This window comes from Eumetopias jubatus, unplaced genomic scaffold (genome assembly GCF_037043125.1).
Source record: "Eumetopias jubatus isolate StellerSeaLion01/CBP00866 unplaced genomic scaffold, mEumJub1_p1.0 scaffold_10, whole genome shotgun sequence".
Lineage (NCBI taxonomy): Eukaryota > Metazoa > Chordata > Mammalia > Carnivora > Otariidae > Eumetopias > Eumetopias jubatus.
In genome coordinates, this window is record NW_028274816.1 from 19611356 (window position 1) to 19636706 (window position 25351).

The following is a 25351-nucleotide window of genomic DNA, read 5'->3' on the forward strand; positions in this document are numbered from 1 at the left end:
TTAATTTACAAAGGGCTTTCACAAACATTAGCTTATTTTACACATCAGCCCACAAAGGTAAGGGTTATTATTACCCTCATTTTATTGATGGGGAATGAAGGAATAAGTCATACTCCTTAATGTTTAGAGACGCTAGTGCACATGAAGCCTGCAATCTTGAGAGGAGGGCTTAGGCTGGAAATCCTACCCAGGAAAGGAAAAAATATATTCCCTGGTGGGGAACACGGTTTCCATTTGGGAGTGGACAGCTCCAAAATCAACCCCAATTCAGCCTTCAGTTGGATGCTTCGCCTTCAGAAGGACACAGCTGATTAACAGCAGCCCATGATGAGGGTGGCTCACAATTACTGGGTACTTATTCCATGCTCAGCACTGAGCCAAGCACTCTGCATGCTTTATTTTATTTAGTTAATCGGCACACAGCCCAATGGGGTTAGAGATGAAGAAATTGAAGCTCTGAGAAGTCACTCACCCAAGGTCAAACAACTCATGAGAACCCCCCAACCATCCAATCTTAGATGTTTAACTTGTAATAATTTGATTTTAAGGTGTACTGCCCCATGAGTACAGACTTTCTCATAGAGAAAAAAAAATTCTATGGAGTTTTGTTTTGTTTTGTTTTGTTTTCTCTGCTCCCAGAGCCTCTTGACTTTCACCGTGGCTTGCCCCAGGTTAAAAATGCGATGTGTACTTGATTCAAGGCTTGGCTTCTTTCTGCTCAGGACTCTTAGAGGTGCTGGATCTAAAACTGCACCTGCTTGTTAAGGTACTTCTGCTCCCCCCCTCCGCAGGAACTGTGGTTTGCAATTAGAGAGATTGATTCGGTGCAAACACCTGAACCCATGCATCCAAAAGTCCTGACGGAGAATCTTCTGAGTTCCAAAAGAATTGCAGATCCAACTCATTAGAGCCACAAAACCACGTTTGGTGGCATAATCTCCTCACCCATCTTGTCTCTGGGTAAATCTGACGAGCTTCCAGTATTCTCTCCAAACATACGCTTGCCATTTCTAAAATGATTCAAAACACAGACCCCCCAAAACAGCTCCAGAGGCATCCTGGGTGAAGACAGTCAGTGTCACAGGTCGGGTCCTGCGCCCCTCGGGAGATTAACTCTGAAAGCAAGAGGGATCGCTGGGTTGCTTAAGTGTCACTCTGCGAACATCCATCACTCAACTCTCTGCCCAAAATAACTAGGAAAAGATTGAATTTGAGATGGAAAGACAGGCCTGAAAAGAAGAAGCCTGGGCAGGTGGTGATGCTTTTTGCAAAAATTTTGAGTGAAGGAGAAAATGCTGAAACACAGTATCCGTGGCCTTAGCTTTCGGCCCATTAGGGAGAGTGGGGGCGGGCATGGGGGCTGCCCCAGCGGCCTGCAATGTGCCCTGTCCCGTGGAGAGCAGACCTGATTGCTCAGGCGGAGGCAGGGCCTGCTGTGACAGCCGAGAAGCTCCGTCTTAGATTTGAAGTATTAATTCAATTTCCCTTTCCTCGTGCCACTTACCAGCTGTGAGGCGTCAGGCAAATTATTCAATCTTTCTCAGGCTCTGTTTCCTCACTTGAAAAATGGAGATAAAAATGCTCCCCTGCACAAGGCAAAGTGGTGGAATTAAATGACAGGAAGATGCGTCGGACACATAGTAGGCTTCTTCCCCTTTCCACGTTTTTCCTCTTCAATCCTTGATCCATGAACAACGTGACTTTTACATAGAAGCATTCAGCCCCCGCCTGAATCTTGGAAGCCAGAGCTCAAATCCTCCCTTGTCTGCTGATACACTCATTACAGGATGTTGCTGGTGTCAGCCTCCCAGATATGTCATTGCAGAGCCTGGCCTCGGCCAGAAGCACCCACAGTTAGGAAGCCTCCTGAAGGCTCACGGCTGGAGAGGGTGATAGTTGTTTCCACCACTGCTATTTTGCAACGGGCTGTTTTCCCTGAAAAGCCAGTAAACATACCTTAACAGCAACTTGCTTTTTTTTTTGATTCACCTGTGCTCAATTACTGGCGTTCGTAGATCTTCAATGGAAGTAAGCCCAGAGTCAAGCCCCTTGGCCCTCACCTCAGTTTACAAATAAGAAAGCTGAGGCTTGGAAAGGAGGTTTGCCTTGGCCAAGCCAGCCCTGCTGCAGGGCGTGCTCTGCAGACCCGCTTCCTTTCCGGACGCAGATGGGTGGAAGCCTCCAGCCATTGCCAAACAGGGACACCGCTCCCGCCGGAGAGCAGAACTGTGGGACTTAAAACTGCGGTAATCCCCGGCCAGCTCCTGGAGGTATGCAAGCTTATGCCATTATCACTACTTCTAAGGAGGAGCATAAATGTTTGTTGAGTTAGGAAACTGTGCTAGGTATTTTACGTGCATTATCTCATTTGATTTTTCAACATTCTCATGAATAGGAATAATGTACCTTCCCCAGAGATGTCCGTCCACATACTAATTCTCAGTATGCATGGGTCCAACTTGTATGGCAAAGAGGACTCTGAAGATGTGGTTACCTTAAGGACCTTGAAATGGGCACGTTAGCCTGAGCTCCACGTAATCACAAGGTCCTTTTAAGAGGGAGGCAAGAGGGACAAAGAAAGAGGATGTGGTGAGAAAAGCAGAGGGTGTTGTGATGGGTTTTGAAGAGAGAGGAAGAAGCCATTAGCTAAGGGATGGATGCAGGAGGTCCTGAGACTCTGAAAAAGATGAGAAATAAGATTGTCCTCTAGGGCCTCCAGGAGGAAACCAGCCCTGTCAATAACCTGATTTCAGCCCAGAGGACCCATTCTGGACTTCTGATCTCTAGAACTCTCAGATAATAAGGCTGTACTGTTTTTAGCCACCCAGCTTGTGGTAGTTTGTTACAATAGCAGTAGCAGATTTATACACCCATTTAACAGCTGAGCAAGCGGAAGCATCTTGGGGTCAAATCACCTGGCTGCGGTCACAGGTAGCCAGGTCACGGGAAGCAGAAATGGGGTACTCCATGGTGATTCCATGGCTCGTGCTCTTATATCTGGACTATATCGTGCTGGGGAAGGAGGGGGGCCAGTACAGTGTCACAACTTAAAAAATGCAAGGCCTTCCTCAACCCTGAGATAGTCAAGAGAGTCACAGTGTCCTGTTCCATTAAAACAACAAAACCATTAGCCTGAGAGAGTAGCTGTTCCATTCAAGGGCACAGGTAGAGGCAGAACTGAAATCCCGACCAGGGTTGGCTGTCTCTTTCCACAACACCACTCCTGCCCCACAAACTGTGCTGCTTCTGTATTTTGTGGGGCACTTGCCCAGCTGCTGTCCTTCTGCAAGGAGAAGCAAGCACCCTGCCCACATAACCAGTGTGTGGGGCCAGCAAGCCCGGGGGAAGGCCTGCCGCTTGCCCCCTTGACAAGCTGATACTCGGGCCAGCTCAGCAGGAAGCCGGCTCTCCCCATAAGACTGCCTGCGCACGCTGGGAAAAAAACAAACCAACCAACCTGGCTATCACCTGGATTCCATCAATCCATGAGAACCTCTGTCCACACAGCCCCACATTTGGAAACACCTGGATATTTAGAATTGTATAGACTCCTGCATTGCCATCACCACCACCCGGAGTCCTGTTTGGGGAGCCTTTCTGAGTGACATGCATTGGTGTAAGGGCATTAGAGGTAATACCCCCTTTGGTTGTCGCAAAATCCCTATAGAGTCAACACTGATTGCCGGGTGATATTTAATCACCCCGCTGTTGACAAATGAGCCAAAAGAAGCACAAGAGCCATGACTTTCCCGGCAAGCGGAAGGCAGAAACAAGATCAGGATCCAGGCATTCCCACTTCTGAGCCAACCTTCAATGAGGGAAAAGAGCAAATACTCCGAAATAAGCAAGGATATATTGCAGGAAGTATTAACTTTTAATTAGTAGGATTGCTATTATTATTACTATTTTATTGTTCTTTGAGCTCCTTTAGAGCTAAGGGAAAAAAAGTCAATGAAATGGGGAAAGAGGGTGTCAGCTGCCTAAGACTTCCCTTTCGTAAATCCCCGTTCATCCTTACCGCGTGAGGATCTAATTTTATTTATGCTTCCTGAATGCAGCCAAACAGCGGGAACTGCCGGGATTTGGGCTCTGGCGGGAGATGGCAAACAGAGCTTTTGTTTTGATCTCACTGCTTAGGTTGATGCATCCTGATTCCTCCACAGGCTGTTTCCCAGGATGCTGTTATTCCCACACTGTCTGCTGGGGAAGCAAGTGTCCCCGTGAACATGAATTAAATGCAGCAGTATTTACAAATCTTGAGTCAGATTTCCATCCTGTCCAACAGGATGAGAATTTGACCCATTATTTACACTAGCAAGCTGAGAATGACATCAAAACCCCCTTATCAACTGCAGGGGAGGTAATGACTTAAGTGGCTTTAATCTAGACAGGTGCTATACAATAGAAAAGTGCATCTGCTCCTTCTACAGAGGAGAAAAGAAACAGCATTTATGTCTCTACTCAAGGGACAGGACACTTAATTCCAAGCCTGGTCTCTAAACATCCATGGATCCCACCTCGCTATGTTCTCACTTAGACATTCAGCTTGCATTGGAGAATGAGTCCAGGGAGAGAGGAAGGAGCCGTCTGAGCAGAGACAGGAGCACTTTGAATGCCTGGAAAGGGGGGTGCAGTGCTCTTTACATAGCCTGGGAAAACAGGCTTGGTTTCCTTACTCTCAGCCTCCCCCCCCTTTCCTCTTGAGACATACTCCACCTCCACGGCTGCAGGCGCACTCATGCCTGATCATCCTTCATAGGGATACTGTAAGAACTGAGGAGAGAGAAAATGGGGAGGGCACTTCGCTGAGGCAAATCAGTCTTATCTTTGCTGCCATTCATGTTATGGCTTTATTCCAAGATCTATTTTTCTGGGCACCAGCAAGATGGGGTGGGAAGCATCTGAGCTCTGGAGCCAGAAAGTCTGAAGATGAAGTCCCAGCCCCATTATTTGCCATCCAAGGGGCTTCACGAGCAAAGCATGAACTGATCTGACTCTTCATTTCCTCATCTATAAAATGGGTATGAGCTTCCTTCCTATCGATGTTAATTGGCCCCATTTTATCTATTTGAACTAAGCCCAATTCTCTGAGCATATAACAAATTTACTATAATTTAGCTGTGTAGAATTTGTAGAATACTTTAAGAAATAACAGTTTTCTCAAGATAAAATTCAGATACAATAAAGTCAGCCCTTTGAACGTGCACAATTCAGTGGTTTTTTAGTTGTGCAAAGTTGTGCATCTGCAAAGTTGTGCATCAATCCACCACTGCCTAGTTCTAGAACATTTTCATCACCCCCAAAAGCAAACTCATAGCCACGAGCCAGCTACTATATTTAGAATATAGTTTGCTAATCAACATCTTGCTGTTCTTCAAGGTCTAAGAAATCTCTGAGGTCCACACTGCATTACTCCTGGACTTACAGTCAGCACCAACGTGTCAGGCATTTGATGTATACCCTTCTGGGGCTCCCAGATTGACAGCTGAAATCTCCCCAGCCTTTCCAAATAGATGGTACATTCGTGGAGTTCAAAGGCTGTGATTTCTGCATTTTCCTTCCCCCCAGCACTTCTGCTCAAGGCTGAACACACACATAGGTGCTTGGTAAACACATGGCTTCTGACCAATTGGCCAATCGTCAATTCTTCCGAAGACCAGCATGTTTGTCATCACTCTGCTTCCCTGAATGCCAAAGCCTCTGCAAGCTGTCATGTTCCATGATTATTCTCCCGAAAGCATATGCTGTTAATTTTTCATCCTAATGAACTGTCCAGTCGAGTTTAGCAATGGGAATAGTGATAGTGGCACAAGAAGAATGTCTTCTGCCTTGCTATTGTCAGAAAGCTTCTCCCTCCAACACTGGCGCATAATTGAAATAAACTATCTCAATGGCGACAAACCCCATTTGTCAAGAACGACGTGGAGTAAGTGCTATTTCAAAAATTCATTCTAACGAGCTTTATAAACATGGATTATTGGAAAGTTTCTCTGATTGATACCTGCTCAAGCATTTAAGTGCCCAGCTATTATTCCTCTGTGTTTGCTTGAGTGAAACCACTTTGGGTACCAAACTACATGTCAGCCCTAATTTTCCACAGTATTACGGATGCACAATCTTTCCTAATGGGAGATGGGTCAGGCAAGCCGGAGCAGGCCCAAAAGGCCTGTGTTAATGCACAGATGCACATGCAGGGAAGCCATTATGCAGCTGTTGGCCTCCCAAGAGTGGAGTACTCCGGGAACGGATGCCACTCAAATCTGACTGATTGCCCAGGAGGAACTGAGAGGGAGAGGGGGATAGAGAGAGAGAATGAGGGGTAGAGAGATATGTCTGAAAATTCTGCTCAACTCAGCAGCGTCGAGGAGCCTACACTCCACCCCTCCGTCTAAAGCAGGCAGTGCAACCATTATATTCCTGTTAACCCATCAGGGAAACATTGGGAACTTAGATATTGCCTTAGCCCTTCACTTAAGAAATATGGACTAAACTGAGATTAGGGTGAACAGCACTGCTTGATGCTGAGGATATGGGGTGGACAAAGCAGACCATGTCTCTGAAGCACTGGGGCTTAGAATCTCATCGAGAAAAAGGACGGTAAAAATGTAAACCCACAAAAGAATACAGCATTCACAGATGGTGATGGCTGTTGTGAAGGATTAGACAGAACGATGAAAGGTAGAATAGGTGGGCGTGGGTGGCAGGAGAGGTGCTGGTGTAGGGAATGGTCTCCAGTGGGGGCAGGGGGTGGTATTTAAGCTGGGTCCCGAACGATGACAAGGGGCCAGGCCCGGGACGAGACCCGGATGGAGTGGACACAAAGTGCTGAGCCCCTGAGGCTGGAAAGGGACTGGGCCAGTTCAAGGGACAGTGATACGTGGCTGAGTGGACAAGGTGAGGGTGCAGAGGTAGGGAGCGATTGTGTCAGGGACGGCACTGATGGCGCAGTTAGGGTCTACATTTTGTTCTGATTAAGAGGAAGGTCGTGAAATATTTTTAAGGCAAGACGAAGGGCAATGGCAATCACTCTCCAAGCTCTTACTCCACTCTGCTGCAAATTAAATCTAGCCCTGCCTCCCCTCCATCTTATCTTTTCAATTCAGCTTCTGAGGCTGACCTTGATTCCTGCAGGCCTTCTTCTGTGCACCTCTGTCCTCCCTCTCAATACTCCTTCTGGGCAGCCACTGCAGCCCCGGTTCTCCTATTCAAGTTCCTGCCCCTCACCTAGACCTCACTCTGGGCCGTCTGAAAGGGCCAAGCGAAAGGAGCAGAGGAGTCTGATCATGGATAAGGAGAAGGCTATTCACACGCTCTTGGAAGCAGGATTTATTCTGCAAAGCAATCAGCAAGGCTCAATGGGAAACTTCTCTTGCCCTCCACCTAAGTACAGGGGCAACCAGAACGCTCTGGCAGAAGCATGATTTAAATGCAGAAACAGGATTAAAATCTGTCTTCAGAGTAGAAGTAATTTAAGTTCCATGTCATGAGAGGCCCTTTTCTGTCTTGTTTCCCACAGTATCTTGGTGCTGAGCACAGTGCTAAGCATCCAATGAATACACATTTAGTGAAAACAATGAAGGTACAAACGAATCTGGTGTATTCATGCAGACACAAGAGGGCTTGCTGAAAAATATTCCATAGAGTTTCTGGCAGGTTAAGTTCTCTGAGATGGAGTTTCATGTGGGGATGCTTATTATGGGCTGCCCTTGAGAATAACGTGAGGGAAGGGAAGCAGGAGTGGACAGAGGGAAAAAGAAGGTGAGATGTGAAGGGGTCCTGGCAGCAGCCTCAGGTAGCCTTGCGTCGTGCTCTGGGCTAGGATGGCCCTTCTCAATGATCTCGAGGAGAACTGAGATGGTCAAACCCCTACTGATCCAGTCATCAGATGTGGGCTGCCCCAGGAAGGGCCACGATCTTGGCTGATGCTGCCATGTGAGGCAAGTCTGGAAGGGGCTGAGCCAAGAGCACACCCACTAAATGGGACGGCCAGTCCTCCAGTGAAGAGAAGATGGGGGACGGGGGGTGCACAGAAGTGTGGAGTTCAGAAGCAATTCTACCTACACTGAGATCTACTGTTTCTTATGGGTCCAGTATGGAAAAGGAAGGGGTGGCAATTTGGATTGGTAGGTCTGTAGTGTGATGGAGCAATGGCAGGAGTCCTAAGGGAAAAGGGACTCAGAATCATGGCTCCCTCCATACACTGGATGTGACCCTGAGCAGGAGACAACTCTGTTTCCTAGACTCTGCTTAACCTCTCTGAGCCTCAGTGTATTCTTCCAGAGAATGAGATGGAGAATATCCACACACAGGGATCAAAGTGGGTGATGCACAAGGAAGGGCTGTACCGATGATGGGAAGGGAAGACGTTGTGCCTTTTCAAAATGGACTTGGGACAGTAGGCACTGCCTTATCTGGGAATGCCAGCCAGAAATCTCAGCAGCAGAGGGCCCAGGAGGATGGAGACCATGTCTCCTTCCTTTGAAGGCCTGTTCAGCAAGCGTGCACACATACCCCACACACTGTGATAGAAGACCCAGCATTAAACATCCAAATTCCACCTTCAAAGATCCTGCAGACTTGTAGACAAAAAATAGCAATGAGGTCACAAAGGAATACCACACAGACTTCTCCCTTAGGCACTGTGCCTGGGGCCCATGATACTTTAGGGGCTCACAGGAATGTTTTTGTGCCTGCTTGTTTTTATAATTGAGATATAATTGACATATCACGTTATATTTCAGGTGCATAATATAATGATCGATATTTCTATATATTGCACAATGATCACCACGATAAATCTGGTTAACATCTGTCACCACACATAGCTATATTATGTTTCTTGTGATGAGAACTTTTAAGATCTGCTATCTTAGCAACTTTCAAATATGCAATACAGTATTATTAAGTATAGTCACCATGCTGTATGTTACACAATCATGACTTATTTATTTTGTATAATGGGGACTTTGTACCTTTGGATCACCTTCACCTATTTTGCCCACCTCCCATCCTCTGCCTCTGGCAACCACCAATCTGTTCTCTTATCTGTGAATTCAGTTTTACTTGTGTTTTTTTTTTCCCTAAGATTGTACGTATAAGTGAGATCATATGGTATTTGTCTTTCTCTGACATATTTCTCTTAGCATAATGCCGTCAGGGTCCATCCGTGTTGGTGCAAATGGCAAGATTTCCTTCTTTTTTATGGTTGAGTAATCTTCCATTGTGTGTGTCTGTGTGTGTATATACACAACACATTGTCTTTATGCACTCATCCGTCTATGGGCATGAAGGCTGCTTCCATGCCCTGGCTATTATAAATAATGCTGCAATGAACATGGGGGTGCATATATCTTTTCAAGTTAGCATTTTTGTCCCCTTTGGGTAAATACCCAGGAGTGGAATTGCTGGATCACAGGGTAGTTCTATTTTTGAGTTTTTGAGGGACCTCCATACTGTTTTCTGCAGTGGCTGCACCAATCTACATTCCCACCAAGGGTGCACAGGGTTCCCTTTCCTCCACATCCTCAGCAATGTTGTAATTTCTTTTAAAGCCAGAAGGAAATTAATTGGCCTTTTAGGGTAGAAGATTATATACATATTTATACCAAAGCAATCATAAAATATATATATATATTATTTTTGGTAATAGGAGCTCTTGAAGGTTAAGGTGACTGGGGCCCATGGAAGGCATGTTGAGACCCCCAAGGAGCCAAGGCATTCAGGGGGAAGAAGTGACAACCTGTTTCACGGGGGCCAGGGAACCCCATCTGGAGAGGATTCTTCCCTGCATATCCAAAGAAATGGGAACAGAGAAGGAAAACCCATGCAAGGGAATCTGGAGGGAAGCTTCCCAGTGAGTCCCAGGGCTGCCAGCAATAAGCTATGGAAGGAGAGTAAAAGGGCTGACACGGGGAGTGGAGGCTGGGTCCTGGCGGTCTTACAAGCAAAGCGCCCTGTAATTTATCCTGTGAGGGACCACGGTCTTCTGAAACTTAAGGTTTTAGACTTAAGCAACTTTGGATTTTGGAGAAATCCTGCAGCAGCTTGGAGAAGAAGCGCTGGGGAAGCCGGCAGGGATCTGGACGAGCTCCCAGGAGCCCGAGCGCCAGCCACCCCGGCCGGTCCCGTGTGAGCACAGGCTGCTCACTGCCTTTGCGGGTCCCGCTCCAACCCTTGACTAGAGTGAAACCACATCAGCGATAAAGGCTTTTTCTTTCTTTGCCCAAAGCCTAATGTAAATGAGTGAGGGACAATGGATAACAATCCTCCTGGGTCTATTTTTCAAGTGGAGATTCTGAAGGGAAACTGGGGAGTGTTGAGAGGTCCAAAACAGTATCTGTTCTGGACAGGAACACAGTACTTGGGGAAACTTACTAGATACTCATTTAGAGAGGCACCTTCTCACCTAGCCTTTCCTTGCAAGTCTATAGCCAGATCTTTTACAATTCATTTTCTTAAAAAAAAAAAATGTATAAGAACTGTTGCTGTGGCAACGTAACAGCATTTGGAATGGTACTTAGATTCTAAAATTCAGAGCCTCTTGAAAAGATTAACTCACTGGCCCCTCCACAATATTTCTAAAGCTTCCAAATAGAGGCATCTGCCAGGTGTCAGGCTGCAGCCTTCTAGATCCTCAGCAGACAAAATTAATTGGTGGCAGATTTTGGTATGGCTTGTTACCTTTCCTCCTCTGCTCTCTCAAACTTCTTTGAGCTCTGAGTCCCCCACAGGGCACAGGGTAATTTGGGTTAGTAGCCTCTGGAGGAAATGATGATTCTCTGGCTTAGGAATCACATGAGGCCAGGGAAGGCTGACAGGCAATAGCCTGATTTTTGTCCTGAAACAGTGGGAGCAGCGGAACCTTCCTGATGGAACATAAGGAAACAGGTAGACTTGGAGGTCAGGGGACACCCTCTCACGGGCATATGAGTTCCATGAAAATAGGAACCATGATGGTCTTATTCACAGGTGCACATGTTGGAATTAGGACAAAGCAAACAGTCAATAGATATGTGTTTAATGTATGAATGAATGGGTGGATGGCCAGGAAGTCAGTCCTTAGAGATTCTACCCCATCACTGTCAGGTTCGCCTGCTTTCTTCCGCTGTGATATGTCTATATGTCTGCCACCCCACAGATCACCATCACAGTCTGCAAAGAGCATGCACAAGTCTTGACACAAAGCATGAAAGAGTGCCATGAAGGCTTTCAGTAATTATTTGATGAGTGAATGAATGAATACCTGAAAACTATCCTCCTAGGCCCAGAGCCCTTGACAGCAAAACCATCTCCCACTGTCTTCTTGGGTTACTTCCTGCCCGTCACAGTATTCAAAGTCCCTCTCATGGAGAATACAAACTGTCCCTTGCCATGTAATGCATAGAGGAAGCACAGAGATAACTTGAGCAGTGCTCAGGGGCTTTGATCTTTGAAAGGAGGGAATCCTACACCAGGCTTGGGGTGGCCCTGTTGAAGCCGACAAATAGAAGAAAAGAGTCACTATCTAAATGGCTGGTTGTTGGAAACGAAGTGATCAGATTTTAACAGGGCAGTGTGTTCCCACCCTGGACTACTGGGCCCAGAAGTGCAGAGAGCATTCTCACCTGCCCGAGAGACACTCACCTCTTGCTGAGGGAGCACTTGACAAGACAGGGCAAAACCTTTACCAAAGCTGAGCACAAGGTGGGTATCAAGTGGCCCGAAGGAGGGCCGTTCCTGACATCTCCATCCTGGAGGGGGATTTGCTGCTCATTGCATCTCAGAGCAACTGACACGGAGTGGAACATGTTCTAGATTTCAAGTTGTACCTGGGTTGTCTCAGGAAGTAAGGGCTCCAGAAAGGAAGCTCACACAGGTCTCTGGGAAACCGACATCTCGGTTGTATCTTAATTAGGGATTAAATCCGTACAATCATTGCACGGAACATGGTAAAATGATTAAAAAAAAGTGATTTCAGATTAAGGGTTTCTAAGAACCCATTGTATTATTTTTGCAACTTTCTGCAGGTTTGTAATTTTTCTTAATTTTAAAAAAGTTTGGGTGCCTGGGTGGCTCAGTTGGTTAAGCAACTGCCTTTGGCTCAGGTCATGATCCTGGAGTCCTGGGATTGAGTCCTGCATCGGGCTCCCTGCTCAGCAGGGAGTCTGCTTCTCCCTCTGACCCTCCCCCCTCTCATGTGCTCTCTCTCTCTCATTCTCTCTCTCAAATAAATGAATAAAATCTTTAAAAAAAATAAAAACAAAAAATAAAAAAGTTTAAAATCAAAGGAGAGCAAGTAAAATGAATAAGGGGAAACACTTAAAGTTTTCTTTTTCTAGAACAGTGTGCATAACAGTGTCTATGTTAGAGACCCTCTACATATACAGATGTGGAGAAAGTGACTCTGTGGATATGCGTGATTGTAACTGTCCAGAAAATCTGTGGACAGTCACATAGGAATCCAAAAATAGTAGCTGCTTCCAGGTAAGGAAATTCATGAATGAGATGATAGGCACTGAAGGAGACTGAATTCTCTGTAGACCTTTTGTCACCTTTTGAATTTCAGACCATCTTCATCCATTTAACTGTCTTATCTACTTAAAGATAATAAAGAAGAAAACAAATCACCTAGTCACAAAACACTGGCTCAAGAAATTAGGTAGTGCTCTCTCTCTAGAACTTCTGTACTGCAAAATCCTTGCTGATCTTTTCTGACTCATGCTCCATGTCTAAACCCAAAGGTCACCTCCCCACTGAAGCTTCTCCTGATTTCCTCTATCAGAATCAACCCCTCTGTGCTGCCATGGAAGCCTAGACTTGTCTAGAAGGAACTATGCACCATGGTTATTTGTCAGCCAGCTGGGCTCCATCACAAGAAGGGAGGTCCTTCGAAGGCATGGCTAGTTTCACTGTTGTATCCCCAGATACATGTGCATTTGGCCCACTGTTTTATTTCCAGTACCTAATCCGATGGCTAAAACAAGAACAGTTCTCAAGAGATGGCTGATAAGTGAACAGATCCAGGGCTCTCTTTGCCTCTCCCAATGTGTTACCTCTCGCTCAGTGTACACATTCAGCTGCATTCTAATGCATTAGCCAGAAGCCGCTAGGTCTCCTTTATAACCCAAGTGGATATTTAGGACATGGCCATACCAAAAGAATTATAATATAATTGCCCTCCAACTTTGTGAAGACTGGAAGGCAAGCTACAAAAGAACTGGAAGAGTCTGTGCTCAGGAGGAGAGACCTTGGCTCTACCCATTGTAAAGCACGTGTCCCTTAGCAAGTTGATTTTAACCTCTCTGAACCTCAGGGTGCTCATCTATAAAAGAATCATGAAGACTTCACGTACCACTCAAAGTTCTGGTGATGTCCAACAGGATTGTGGATGTAAAGCACGTAGCCCAGTGCCTGCCCATGGGTGTGCTCGTTAAGTATCAGCTCTCACCGTTATTATCAGGAGTGGCCTCTGCATTTTGTTCATCATTAGTTAAAGCAAGATGAAAGATCCACAACTGTGGTTGAAGTGTTTCCCTTCGGTATTGATGTAGGCAAAGATAGGACCCTCGTGCTGCCTGGCCCATGAGAGCTTCCTATAATTCTTAGCTGACTGCAGGACTGACAGTCACATCCTACACACCAAAGATCTGCAAAGGAGTCAGCGAGTGGACTGAGTGTCTGCTTTTTTATCCAAGTGACAGATACTTGGCCTCCTTCTCCACAGTGGCCTACATCCCGAAATAGGAAATGTGCATTCACAGACAGACCCAGCAGGTACAGGGGGTTGGAAGGCGGGCTGCCAACATTTCAAACTGTCAGGGACAAAGCAGAGCCTGGTGGATACTTCAGCACAGGTGAGCTGCCTCCCCCCTCCCCCACCAAGCAGCTTTTTGGGGATTGATTTTTATGCAACTGAAAGATAATTGGGTGACCTATGACCACTAGCCCCTGCTGATGATCACTCAGGAGGATCTCCATGTGTGGAAGCTTTTCTTGAACATAAGGGCAAATAACTTTTCACTTGAAGACATTCCTATCTGTGCCCAAGTGCCCTGCTATAAAAGCCCAGTGAGGTAGCAGGGCTGAGAAGCCCTAACCTGTGGCTAATCCTCAGGTAAGTCCTCCCCTGCGCTGAGGGACACAAGTGAAACATGTGTCAGGGATGAAGCTCAAGTGGATCTCCCTGGAGGTCAGCCCGAGAGCTGATCTTGCAAGCCCAAACCACTTCCCTACCATTTGTTAAAAGCCTTTCTCTTTCTTTATCCCTCTCTCTACCCCATCTCTCTTTTTCCTTCCTGCCTGGATTTTGAGCACTTTATACAGAACAACTTGGCTGTCAGCTCCTCGAGGAAAAGGGAAGTGCCCTTTTGATTCTGGCTGTGTGCACAGCACACCACAGGTTCTTTCAAGAAACGCTGCCTTTGCAACACCTGGGTGGCTCCGTTGGTTAAGCGTCTGCATTCAGCTCAGATCATGATCCCAGGGTCCTGGCATCGAGCCCCATGTCAGGCTCTCTGCTCAGCGGGGAGCCTGCTTCTCCCTCTCCTTCTGCCTGCCGCTCTCCCTGCTTGTGCTCGTTTTCTCTCTCTTTCTCGTGCTCTTTCTGTCAAATAAATAAATAAAATCTTAAAAAGGAAAGAAAGAAAGAAAGAAAAAAGAAAAAGAAACACTACTCTTGTGAACTGATGGGGCAATCAAGAATCTGAGTCTGGAGCCTAAGTTGTTGGTTAATTTTGTTTTGTTTTTCCAAAACCTTACAGTATAATCATGAATAAGTCTTTCCTTTCTTTAAGGAAAAAAAAATCCTCTCTGTAAAACAAGAATCTTTGCCAGAAAGAGAAAACGGCCATTCTGTCTGCTTTTTAATGTTACGAGCATTAGAATAGTTTACCTTCCTCTCCTTGGAAAAAAGCTATGCAGAACTCTTCTAAATAAGCGTTCTTAATTTCTAAGTAGAAAAAAAACTAGCATGTTTCCTAGAAGATAAATTAAATTCAAGTGCTTTCTATTTAGCTTCTGACTCTGCTTCATTGATACCTCATTCTAATTGTCCCTAGTATCTAGAAAAATGGGAAATGTCAGTTACATGTTCTATTGAAGAATTCACAGAGCCAATGAAATGAAGAGACCCATTTGGCTTGGCAGCAATGAGATGATCATCACTCTCAGACATGTCTACAGGAGGGCTACGTCTCATCTGCTGAGCCAGGCTTTGGAGCAAATGAGTGCAAAATATGCTAATTTGAGGGGAGCCAGTCGTACACTCCGGATCTTATGGGTGCCTCTGCAGGGAAGTGCCGCTCTGCTCCCTCATCAGCTTATTCCCGTAACAAACACGGACCAGAGCATGGCAGAAACAGTTTAAGGAGTTCCCCAAATTGAAATTTTGTCCTCAAACAGTGCACATTCACACATGAGTGTATAACACCTAGAAAATCACCAAAGGTTTACGAGTCTAGTCACAGGGATGACCATTTTTTGTCACAAAAGCTTGCGTGGGATTCAGGGGAAAAGTCCCACCTCCTAGGCTGGAACTGGTTGGTTGTTTTTTGGTCCATAACAGAGCAGATTTATTCAGGGGTAAGAGAAAAGAGGGGCATGGTAAAATCCATTAGCTCTAGCTAAAATCAGACTTCTCAAAGATAAAAATTTCCAAGGACAAAAATTATGCCAATATGGCCATAGGCGAGTTACTTATCCTTTCCAAGACTCGATTTTCTTATTTAGCAAATCTTGGACATTTATAGTACCCACTGCATTAGGTTTTTGCAAGGATTCGTGGGAGATGATGTCTTTAAATATCTTATTTGCCTGACGTGTACTAAGCACTAGATACCTGTTAACTGTCATTATTATGACTTTTCTCTGTCGTAATATTAGCTCGCCTTCCTCATATTCTATTCAAAGTATTCTTAAAGTCTCTATTCATATGTTTAATAAATATTTATTGAGAATCTACTTTGGACCAGATACAGTGGTTGCAACTAGGAACACAGTGCTCCCCAAATAAGTCCTGCTCTCAAGAACCTCCAGGTCCAGCCGGGAAGATAGGTAATTAAACAGATAATCACAGCCCACTGTCAAAATCACAGTAAATGGTATAATATCAGACTACTAAAGTATTGTCTAGGAGACACCCAGAGCTCAGTCTTCAGGGATTGAAGAGAAATCCTTAGAGATAGTGAGTTCCAAGCTAAGATATAAAGTGAGCAAGAGTTGGCTTGTGAAGAGAGAGAGAGAGAGATCATGGGGCTTTGGGAAAGTGACAGGTATGCCCTACAGTAGATCCCACAGTGGATGTGTCTAGTAAGGGCTGAGTGTGCAAAGAGAATGACTGAGAGATGAGTCTAGACAGCAAAACAGTGGCCCTATCCCTGAAGGGGTCCTAGAGACTTACTAAGGAATCAGATCTCTGACACTGAAAAGATTAAGTAGGAAAGTAACATAATACCTGGACGCAGGGACATTGCTCAGTATTTGTATGGAAGATGTATCATGCTGGAGATGAAGTAACCCCAGAGGCAAAATGACCTGTCAGGCAGCAATTGCAGTAACTCTGGAGAAAGAGGACCAGGCTCATGTTTGGAGGATGGCAGTGGGGAGAGAGAGAAATAAAAAAATATCTCAGAGATAATCAGAGTAGCACCAGTAGGAATCAACAGGAATAAATTGCTCTTGGAGGTAAGGGATTGAGAGGCATATGGTACCCCTCCCATGTTTCTGATCTGGGTGAGTTTTGATGCTACCCTGAAATATGACACACAGGACAAAGTGAAGGTTGAGAAGAGAAAACCATGACTTGTATTTGGCCTCTGAATTTAAGACACCTGGTGGACATCCTCATGGAGATGAGCCAGAGACATAAGGATAGATGGATTGAGAACCCTAAAATGTAGGGAGTCATGCCAATAGAATTAATTCTTATATTTCTATCTGGATATTTGGATGTCCTATAAAAATAGCTCTAGTTGCTGCTGAGAAGATAGGAGGTAAATGGATTTATAAAATCCTAAAACTTAAGAACTGTTAATGACCCTAGGTCCAACTACCCTGTGGCTCAGAAAAGAGCTCATTAATCTCAGGGCACAGGGACAGTGAATGGCAGAGCTGGGCCTGGGAGCTGAAATCAGCCTTTTGGCTTATCTTGTGGTCTGCCTTTTGAGGTCTAAAAGGTTCAGCCTCCTGGCCATGGGATATAAGCCACCTTGTTCATATTTATAGAATTCTCTTCAAAAGAAGGAAAGGAGGAAGAAGCAACATGGCAATTGTCTTAGTCTGTCTAGCTGAGTCTTTGCTAAAGAATCCCTTTTAGTTCCTTCTTTCTACTCCGAACCTTCTGTAGTCATCCCTCCCCCCACCAAAAAAAAAAAACAAAACAAACAAACAAACAAACAACAACAACAAAAACGATCATCCTTGTACTAGTATGTATCAGGTGTTCAATAAAGAGAACCCAAGAACAACAGTGAATAATCACATTCCTCAAAGCCTAAGTAGGCCAACTTCCCTCTAAGATTCTGCTTTCGATTTGGTGCAGATTCAAACAAAGGCGGGTTGGAGGGAGGGGCCTGCTGGGCGTCACTTCCATCTCCACATTCATAGTACAGTAAAGTAGCTCCATCTTACCTTCTTCACCCATTGGATACTTGCTGCCAATTTCTATAACACACTCCACCCATCTGATTGGTCGCTCAACAAATGACAACCGGAACGAGTGTCACAGGGCCACTGAGCCGAAAATACAGTGATTTCTGCAAAAAGTGAAAGGATCATTATTAACCTAGAGGTGACATGAATCAATAAAATGACACAGTCCTAGATACTGAGCACACACAGTTGCGTAAATAGACTTTTTCCTTAGAGGAGAATAGTCCAAGTGTGGAGAGAGAGATGTAAACAAATTCTCACACTTGTGTGAAAAGTGGGAAAAAATTTGCCATGGGTTTAGAGCTACCAAAAGGTGATGTGACTCACTATATGTGCTTTTGGTATTTTGACAAAAAGATAAGAGCAGCCATCCATCCAACTTCTTACACCATGCTACAGACATCACATCCATTTGTTCCAGCACTAGCAACAAACCTGTAGGGGCGATATCAACTCTTAGAGCCAGTTTCTGAGAGGACACACATTCTATCTGAGTCCAAAGTAGGTACCGTCCCTCCGCAAGGGACAAGCACTGTTCTGGTGCTGCCGGAGCCTCGTGGAGTGACAGTCTCAAGGGCAAAGAGAGACAGGGGTGGCAGCGGTGGTAGGAGATGTCATCCCTACCCCAGCGGAGCTGAGCCCTGGGCTGACAGAGCCGCAATTCTTCATCAAGACTACGTTTCTCTCCGCCCCCTCCCGCACTACAGCACACTCTGATTTCTGTGTGGGGGCTGTGTTCTGCCTGGATTCTGGTCTGATTCATCTTCATATCTCCCAAAGTGTTTAACACATTTCCTAGCCCAGAGCAGCTGTTCAATGTATATCTGTTCAGTGAATGAAGAGAGGAATACAGAGTGTCTGAACAGCTGTTGTCTTCAAAAACTGAGGCACTGAACCAAGGGAGGTGGTGGCTGGCATAGCCGTAACACAATGGCATAAAGTCTTTCTTGAATGTCCTTCATCTCTAGGGCTTCTACCTTCTAGGATCAACCCAGGCAGCATTAAGAAGTGAAACAGCTCTGGGGCACCTGGGTAGCTCAGTCATTTAGGTGTCCAACTCTTGGTTTCGGCTCAAGTCATGATCTCAGGGTCATGAGACTGAGTCCCGTGTCAGGCTCTGCACTCAGTGTGGAGTCTGCTTGGGATTCTTTCCCCTTCCCCGTCCCTCTCCCTCTGCTCCTTCCCCTCCTTGCTTTCTCCCTCTCTCTCTAAAATAAATAAAATATTTAAAAGAAAGAAGTGAAACAGCTTCTTATTTGACTTTATTATGCTTCCTTTTTGTTTCCAAATATACTTTTCCTTATCTCATCTTGGTTCCATCCAACAGCTATTCCTCACACACCACAACTTCCCCAAACAACAGCAACAACAACAAGCAAAAACCCTTCTTGATGAAGGGCTGAAATAAATTATAAATCTCAAATGTGTCCATAGCATCTTGATTTGGTGACTGAAGCAAGAACAAGAAAATTTCCTATTGTGTGCTATTCCCAGGATGTTGAGGACAGAACAGCAATGGGGTTATTCCTAGATGAACATGGAGTCAGAGAAAAAGCCACATGGATAATTCATAGAACCCATAATTGATGAAGAACCCCACTTTGCTGTTTTTTTTTAAGATTTTATTTATTTATTTGATAGAGACACAGCGAGAGAGGGAACACAAGCAGGGGAAGTGGGAAAGGGAGAAGCAGGCTTCCCGCTGAGCAGGGAGCCCGATGTGGGGCTCGATCCCAGGACCCTGGGATCATGACCCGAGCCGAAGACAGACACCTAATGACTGAGCCACCCAGGTGCCCCAAGAACCCCACTTTGCAACCACATTACATGTTGAGCTAGTCTCCAAAAATGCCCCCCTCTCAAATGAACCATACCTCCAGATAGCCATGCTCCAGGACCCCTTCTATGTGAATCTGAGATGTCCTTGGGTCACCAATGAAACATAGCAAAGGAACACTAAGATTTCAGAAGCTGAGTCATAAGAAACCTTATAGCCTGTCTTGTGCTCTTGGAAAACTTCATCTGGGAGAAGTCAGCTGTCATGTCAAGTCTGAATACTCTAGACCCGCATGCTGTGAGGAAGCTCCAGCTAGCCATGTGGAGAAGCTGCATGGATAGAGAGAGAGATGCCCAGCCATACCTAGCTATTCTAGGCACCCAAGCTGAGGTGCCAGATGGTGAGCAAAGATGCCATCTTGGACATCCAACTCAGTCAAACCTTCATGTGACCAGCCATCTGACAACACAGCGTGAGAGACCCCAAGTAAAAACCACCCAGATGACTTCACTAAACTCAACTATAAAAAGTAATAGTGAATTGTTATAAGCTGCTAAATTGGGGACAATATGTTACTCAGCAGGGGACAACTAGTACACCATAAATGGAACAGACATTGCCACAGGCCTCACCAATGCATATCACCACTCTGGTTGTCATGAGCCCATCTGGGTATCTACCCCCACTATTCAAAGTGTAAGACTCCTGCCCAAGGTGTGCAGCCAGTAACACCCAAGGTGGGATCCGAATTCAGCAGTGCAGACGTGATAGCCTGAGCTCCTGGATCCCAGGATCCAGTCAGTTAATAATACAGCTGAATCTGTAGCCATTGTGCTTTCAAAAGTTTACTTCTCAAATAGAAAACTAATTGAACTTCCACTTTGCCTCGCATCGTTTACCTCCCTGAAAACTATCCCCTATAAAACTCCTTTCACCAAAAGCCTGCACAGACAATTAAGAGCTTTGGAAGGAAAGCAAAAATAGCTGGGTGAATTGTCTATGAATTCCGATGACAAACATTCGAGAGAGAAGGGATGTAGGTTCTACGGAAAATGTTGATATACAACCGCACCATGCTTCTTAGGAAAGAAAACAATGACAGAAGAAATCTTAGCTGTTGGGGCACCTGGGTGGCTCAGTTGTTAAGCGTCTGCCTTCGGCTCAGGTCACGATCCCAGGGTCCTGGGATGGAGCCCTGCATCAGGCTCCCTGCTCCACGGAAAGCCTGCTTCTCCCTCTCCCACTCACCCTGCTTGTGTTCCCTCTCTCACTGTGTCTCTCTCTGTCAAATAAATAAATAAAATCTTAAAAAAAAAAAAAAGAAATCTTAGCTGTTTCTGTACTTTCAGCAGAGTTAATGGGAAGAGAGTTTGTTGGGTCTGAGAGGCCTGTGCGTGTATGTTGCTTGTCTTCTCTTTCCGCATTGGAGTTCCTGCTTGGAATGTTCGTGTTCCCTCTTTTCCTGTCATGACTCCGCAAGACCTGGAATCTCGTGTTCCCTTCTGAGCCATGGAAATCCAGCCTAGCACTGTGGCATCTACCCCTACCTACTCTCAGAGTGTCTCCCCTTCCTTTCTCAAGGCCTGCATGCCATGACTGGCCCGCTCCCCATACAGGGTCACTGCCTTCTCCCAGGTCCATCCAGGGCTGTGCTCAGCCACCAGCAGTACTGAGCCTCCTAGGGGTATAGACATATCAAGCCATATATGACTGTAGAGAGATTGAGAAATCAGGAAAAAGAACACTGAGAAGCAGCATGGAGAAATCCTTAGTGAGCCTACAAAAAGCAAGGAGAAAAGCCAGGGTAAGGATGGGGGTATGATTGTGGCAGATATCTCCTGCTGAGCTCTGAGTGTTCAGAAGGCTCAGTACATGGAAGTCCGTAGGCTTCCCTTTGACCCACGAGTCACACTGCTGTCCCTCTCTGAGGACCTCTGCTCCAAATCAAATGCCTTGGCTTATCGATCTACATGTATGGGTCCTTTTCAAGAATGTGGACTCAGCCAGCCCAGGCATGGGCTAGGATCACTGTTAAGAGTACAAGGGCAACAAAAACAACAATATGTAGTTCTAGGGTTGGGAGAGGGTAAGGGCTGAAAGTATACATACATTTGGATTAAAACAGTCCCCACCTCACTGACTCCATCAACACGATGTCAACACGATCCTGGGACACTTACGGTGTATGCAGTGCCGGTGCAGGTAGGGCACGGGGGTGGCAGGTGAAAAGGGAAAGAGTTGTCACTAAGCGGAGCAGGGGAGCCCAAATATAGAGACAGCTCCATTTTACAGACGAAGAAATCGGCTAAGCCGTAAGTGCCCAGTGCTTAGAGCAGGGAAGCAGCTTGACTGGACTGGATCACCAACAATCCATTCCTCTCCTGCCAGATTTAAGAACCCACAATGAAACCTATGTCCTGGGGTAAATCATACCTACCCCTCTAGTACATCACCCCGGAAAACTTCTACTTTTTGCTAAAACAGTGCAACAGGGAATTTCCAGTACTTTGGTAGGGGGCTGACTGAAACAAACTATGATTAAATAGATGACTATTAAATAAACAAATGAAACACCAGGCTTCTGAGACCGCTGTGTTTTGGCAAAGAAGTCAAGCAAAGGCCATATGATTTTCTCTTGTAATGGAAAGACCAAGTCGTTTTGCTGATGTCGCTGTGTCTTCTTGCTCCTTGGGCGGGAGAAGGGGCAGCAGGGAGGCAGCTGACTGCGGGCACCCTGTAACAGGGGCTTCTTCCTATGGTACATGAACGTGTTCCTGACATTGCTGAAGGGATGAATACACTCAATTAATAATCATCATTGGGTGTTTCTCTTTCCTGTTATCTCCAAAGTTCCAAAACCATATGGTGAAACATATTTTGTAAGATAGGTTTATAGAGTTTGAATTTTTTGGAAAAAAAAAAGCAGGGATGACGCCCCATGTCTGACCGTAATTACAAGAAAACATCCGAAAAGACATCCTGGGCTCCAAATGGATTTGACACAGTGGCCCTTTAAATCAAACTCTTAACATGATTATCTTTATTTCTCTTTAGCAGTTTTTCTAAGTAAGCCATGCCTTTAGAGGCACCTAATACAAAGTGACAACCTTCCCCGTTTTCCAAAGCACCGATGGACTGGCGTAGAGAGAGTCCATTGTCACCATGGTAATTACCGCACAATACCTGGCGGCCAATGGACAGTCAGGAGGCTCAGGCAGCGGCTGAATCCGGCATTGTCCGGGCCCGATAAAAAGATTAGAAGCCCTGAAAAGCCGGGGAGCGGGATCTCACAGCTCTCTCGCTGGGCCCTGAAAGGCCCATTGTGCTACCACCATAAATTCTGGGTTCTCCGAGCACTTGACAACTGAAGCCGGGGACAATAGAATTCTTGTGTCCAACAAAACACTCCTTGTCCAATGCCAGTCTTATCAGCCGCATTTACAAATGTCTTTCGTTGTACCCAAATAATTCCCTATTAGAAGGACTATTGGGAGCAGAACTAAATAAATATTCACAGCCTTTGTAATATCGTTGGGAAATGAATAAACAAACAGTCATCTAGCATATGAGCAAGCCTCCTGCTACTCTACATTTTATCTCTATTTCTTGCCCAAATGATGTCGGTCGTTTTCGATTTCTCTTCGTTAACATATCAACAGCTGTGATGCTAGAAACTCGTTTTATTGGCCACCTACTATATACCCCCCATATACATTTGCCTTGGTGCTTCTACATGCAATTTTCTTTTCACTGGTCTTGCCAACAGCCCGGGGCGGGGGGGGGGGGAGGGGACTTGTTTTATTTGGTTCCTACCTCCTAAAAGAGAAAGGATTGCAATGTCAGAGAAGTTAAATAACTTACCCAACGTACCAAAGCTAATTAATAGTAAAATAAGAACTCCAACCTAGATTTTCCTGACTCCTAAGGCTCTGCCTTCCCGCTATGCCTTGGTGGTTTCTCTACTGAATAAAAAAGGAATAAAACATCAGAATAAGGGGAAAATCTAAGCACATCCACCATAAAAGTCACAAATATACATGGAGTCTGTTTATGTACTGTTATAGAACCTGAGAACACGTAGAAGAGAAGGAAAAGAAAGAAGCTTTCTTCAAGAGAGTATATTTTATTTTTGCCCTAGAATGCCAGCAATTTTACATTTTAACCTTTTGAGGGGAGGGAGAAGTGGCAAGCAAATAAAAATGAATACAACCCAGCTTCAGGAAGGTTTCAGGGATGTCTGTATGGTCAACTGGTAAAGTTTTAGAAAGAATCGCTGGGATAAACAAAGCAAGCAGAGCACATGCAATCACAAAAGCTCAGAACAACATTCATGTCTCCTCCTGCAGTTTATTTTATTTTGCTTATCTGTCTCCTTGTTGTGAATGAACAAGTATCTCAGCATTTGACAGTAATGCACATGGCAAAACAGAAACCCCTTTCCTGATGGAAGCACTTCCTAGAGGACAACAATCTTTACATTAAAGAAATATGACAATATTAAAACACTAAGTGGTTCCCTGTCAGGTCAGGAGATGTCTACCCTGGTTAACACAGCTTATGCATTTCTCCCTGGTCTGACCCCAGCCTCACCTCCTGCCCAAGTAAGGCCTGCTATACTCCGATCCCAGCAGGCTGTGCACCTCTGTTCCTCTAAATTTCTCCCCCAAGGAGAGCTCTTTTTTATTGTGTCTGTTGCCCCTTCCAATGTTGCATCCAAGGAAACATTAAGCTTCTTGAAGACAGAAAGATGAGATGTAATATCTTATGCTCATTTTTGTCTGGCCTGGGTCAGTACGAGGCTAACCCTCTACAGAGCTCGGCTTATTGGACACATAGATGAATGGTACTAATTAAATGAAGAACAACCATAAAACTGTATTTTAAAAATTTTAACACATGAAAATCTACCCTTTTTATCTACTTGATGTTAAAGCACAGGTATAATTTCTAATTTTTTTTTTTTAAGGACTGTAATGATGTCCTCACTTGGCCCAAATTCTGCAGCCTAGCTAAAAGCTGTTTTGATTTGTTTTCTAAAATAGTTAAAATCGATACCTAAAAATAGGCTATCATTTTGCAAACAATTGGCTATTAACAAGACTGGGTAACCAATAGGTACTTCCTGACTGACTGACGGCAAATCCATGGGTTTGTGTAAGAACTGAGTTTGAAAAATGTGATCGATATTTCCCAAATACTTCAGATGCCAAGTGAAGCATTTAATCATCTTTGAGGATTTAAGGGTATGGTTATAGTCATGTACACATGATGTGAACTATTTCAGCTCTTCTATATCCCCGGGAGCCAGGTGTTATGTAGACACAGCTTAATCCAAGCAGGCAAAGATGATTTCTAACGTTTATTGAGAGTTTGTCACTGGGCTAAGTGTGTGTGTGTGTAAAACAATATTATACATCAGGTACTATGATTTTATTTCATAAGTAGGAAATTGATGATAAAAAAAAAGGTGAAGTAAAGCTGCCCTCATTCACCGAGCTATAAAGCAGTGAGGCCAGGATTTGGACACATGGAGTTTAAACCATAGCAATTCATCCAACGTCCATACTCAACTGCTCTCAGCAGACATAAACTAGGGCACTAATTTAGGGAAGTAGTCCAGTGATTTTTTTTTAAGTGACCAGTGACTACATCACTTTACCAGACTACTGAACTATCCAGAGAGAGAGAGAGAGAAAGACAGAGAGCAGCCCCTGACGAGGGCCCTCCAAAGAAATGATGAACAGTATATAACCCAAAGCCTGAGACTTTATATTGAACAGTTTATCAAATTTGGGGAACTTCCATACAACCAAGGAATCAACTCATTTGCAAAACACCATATTCATAGTCAAAGAAGTATACACACACACACACACACACACACACACACAAGTTTTTGCTGTGTGCTGGAAGTAGTCACCGTCTGCTCTCACCTCTCAAAGTCAGAAA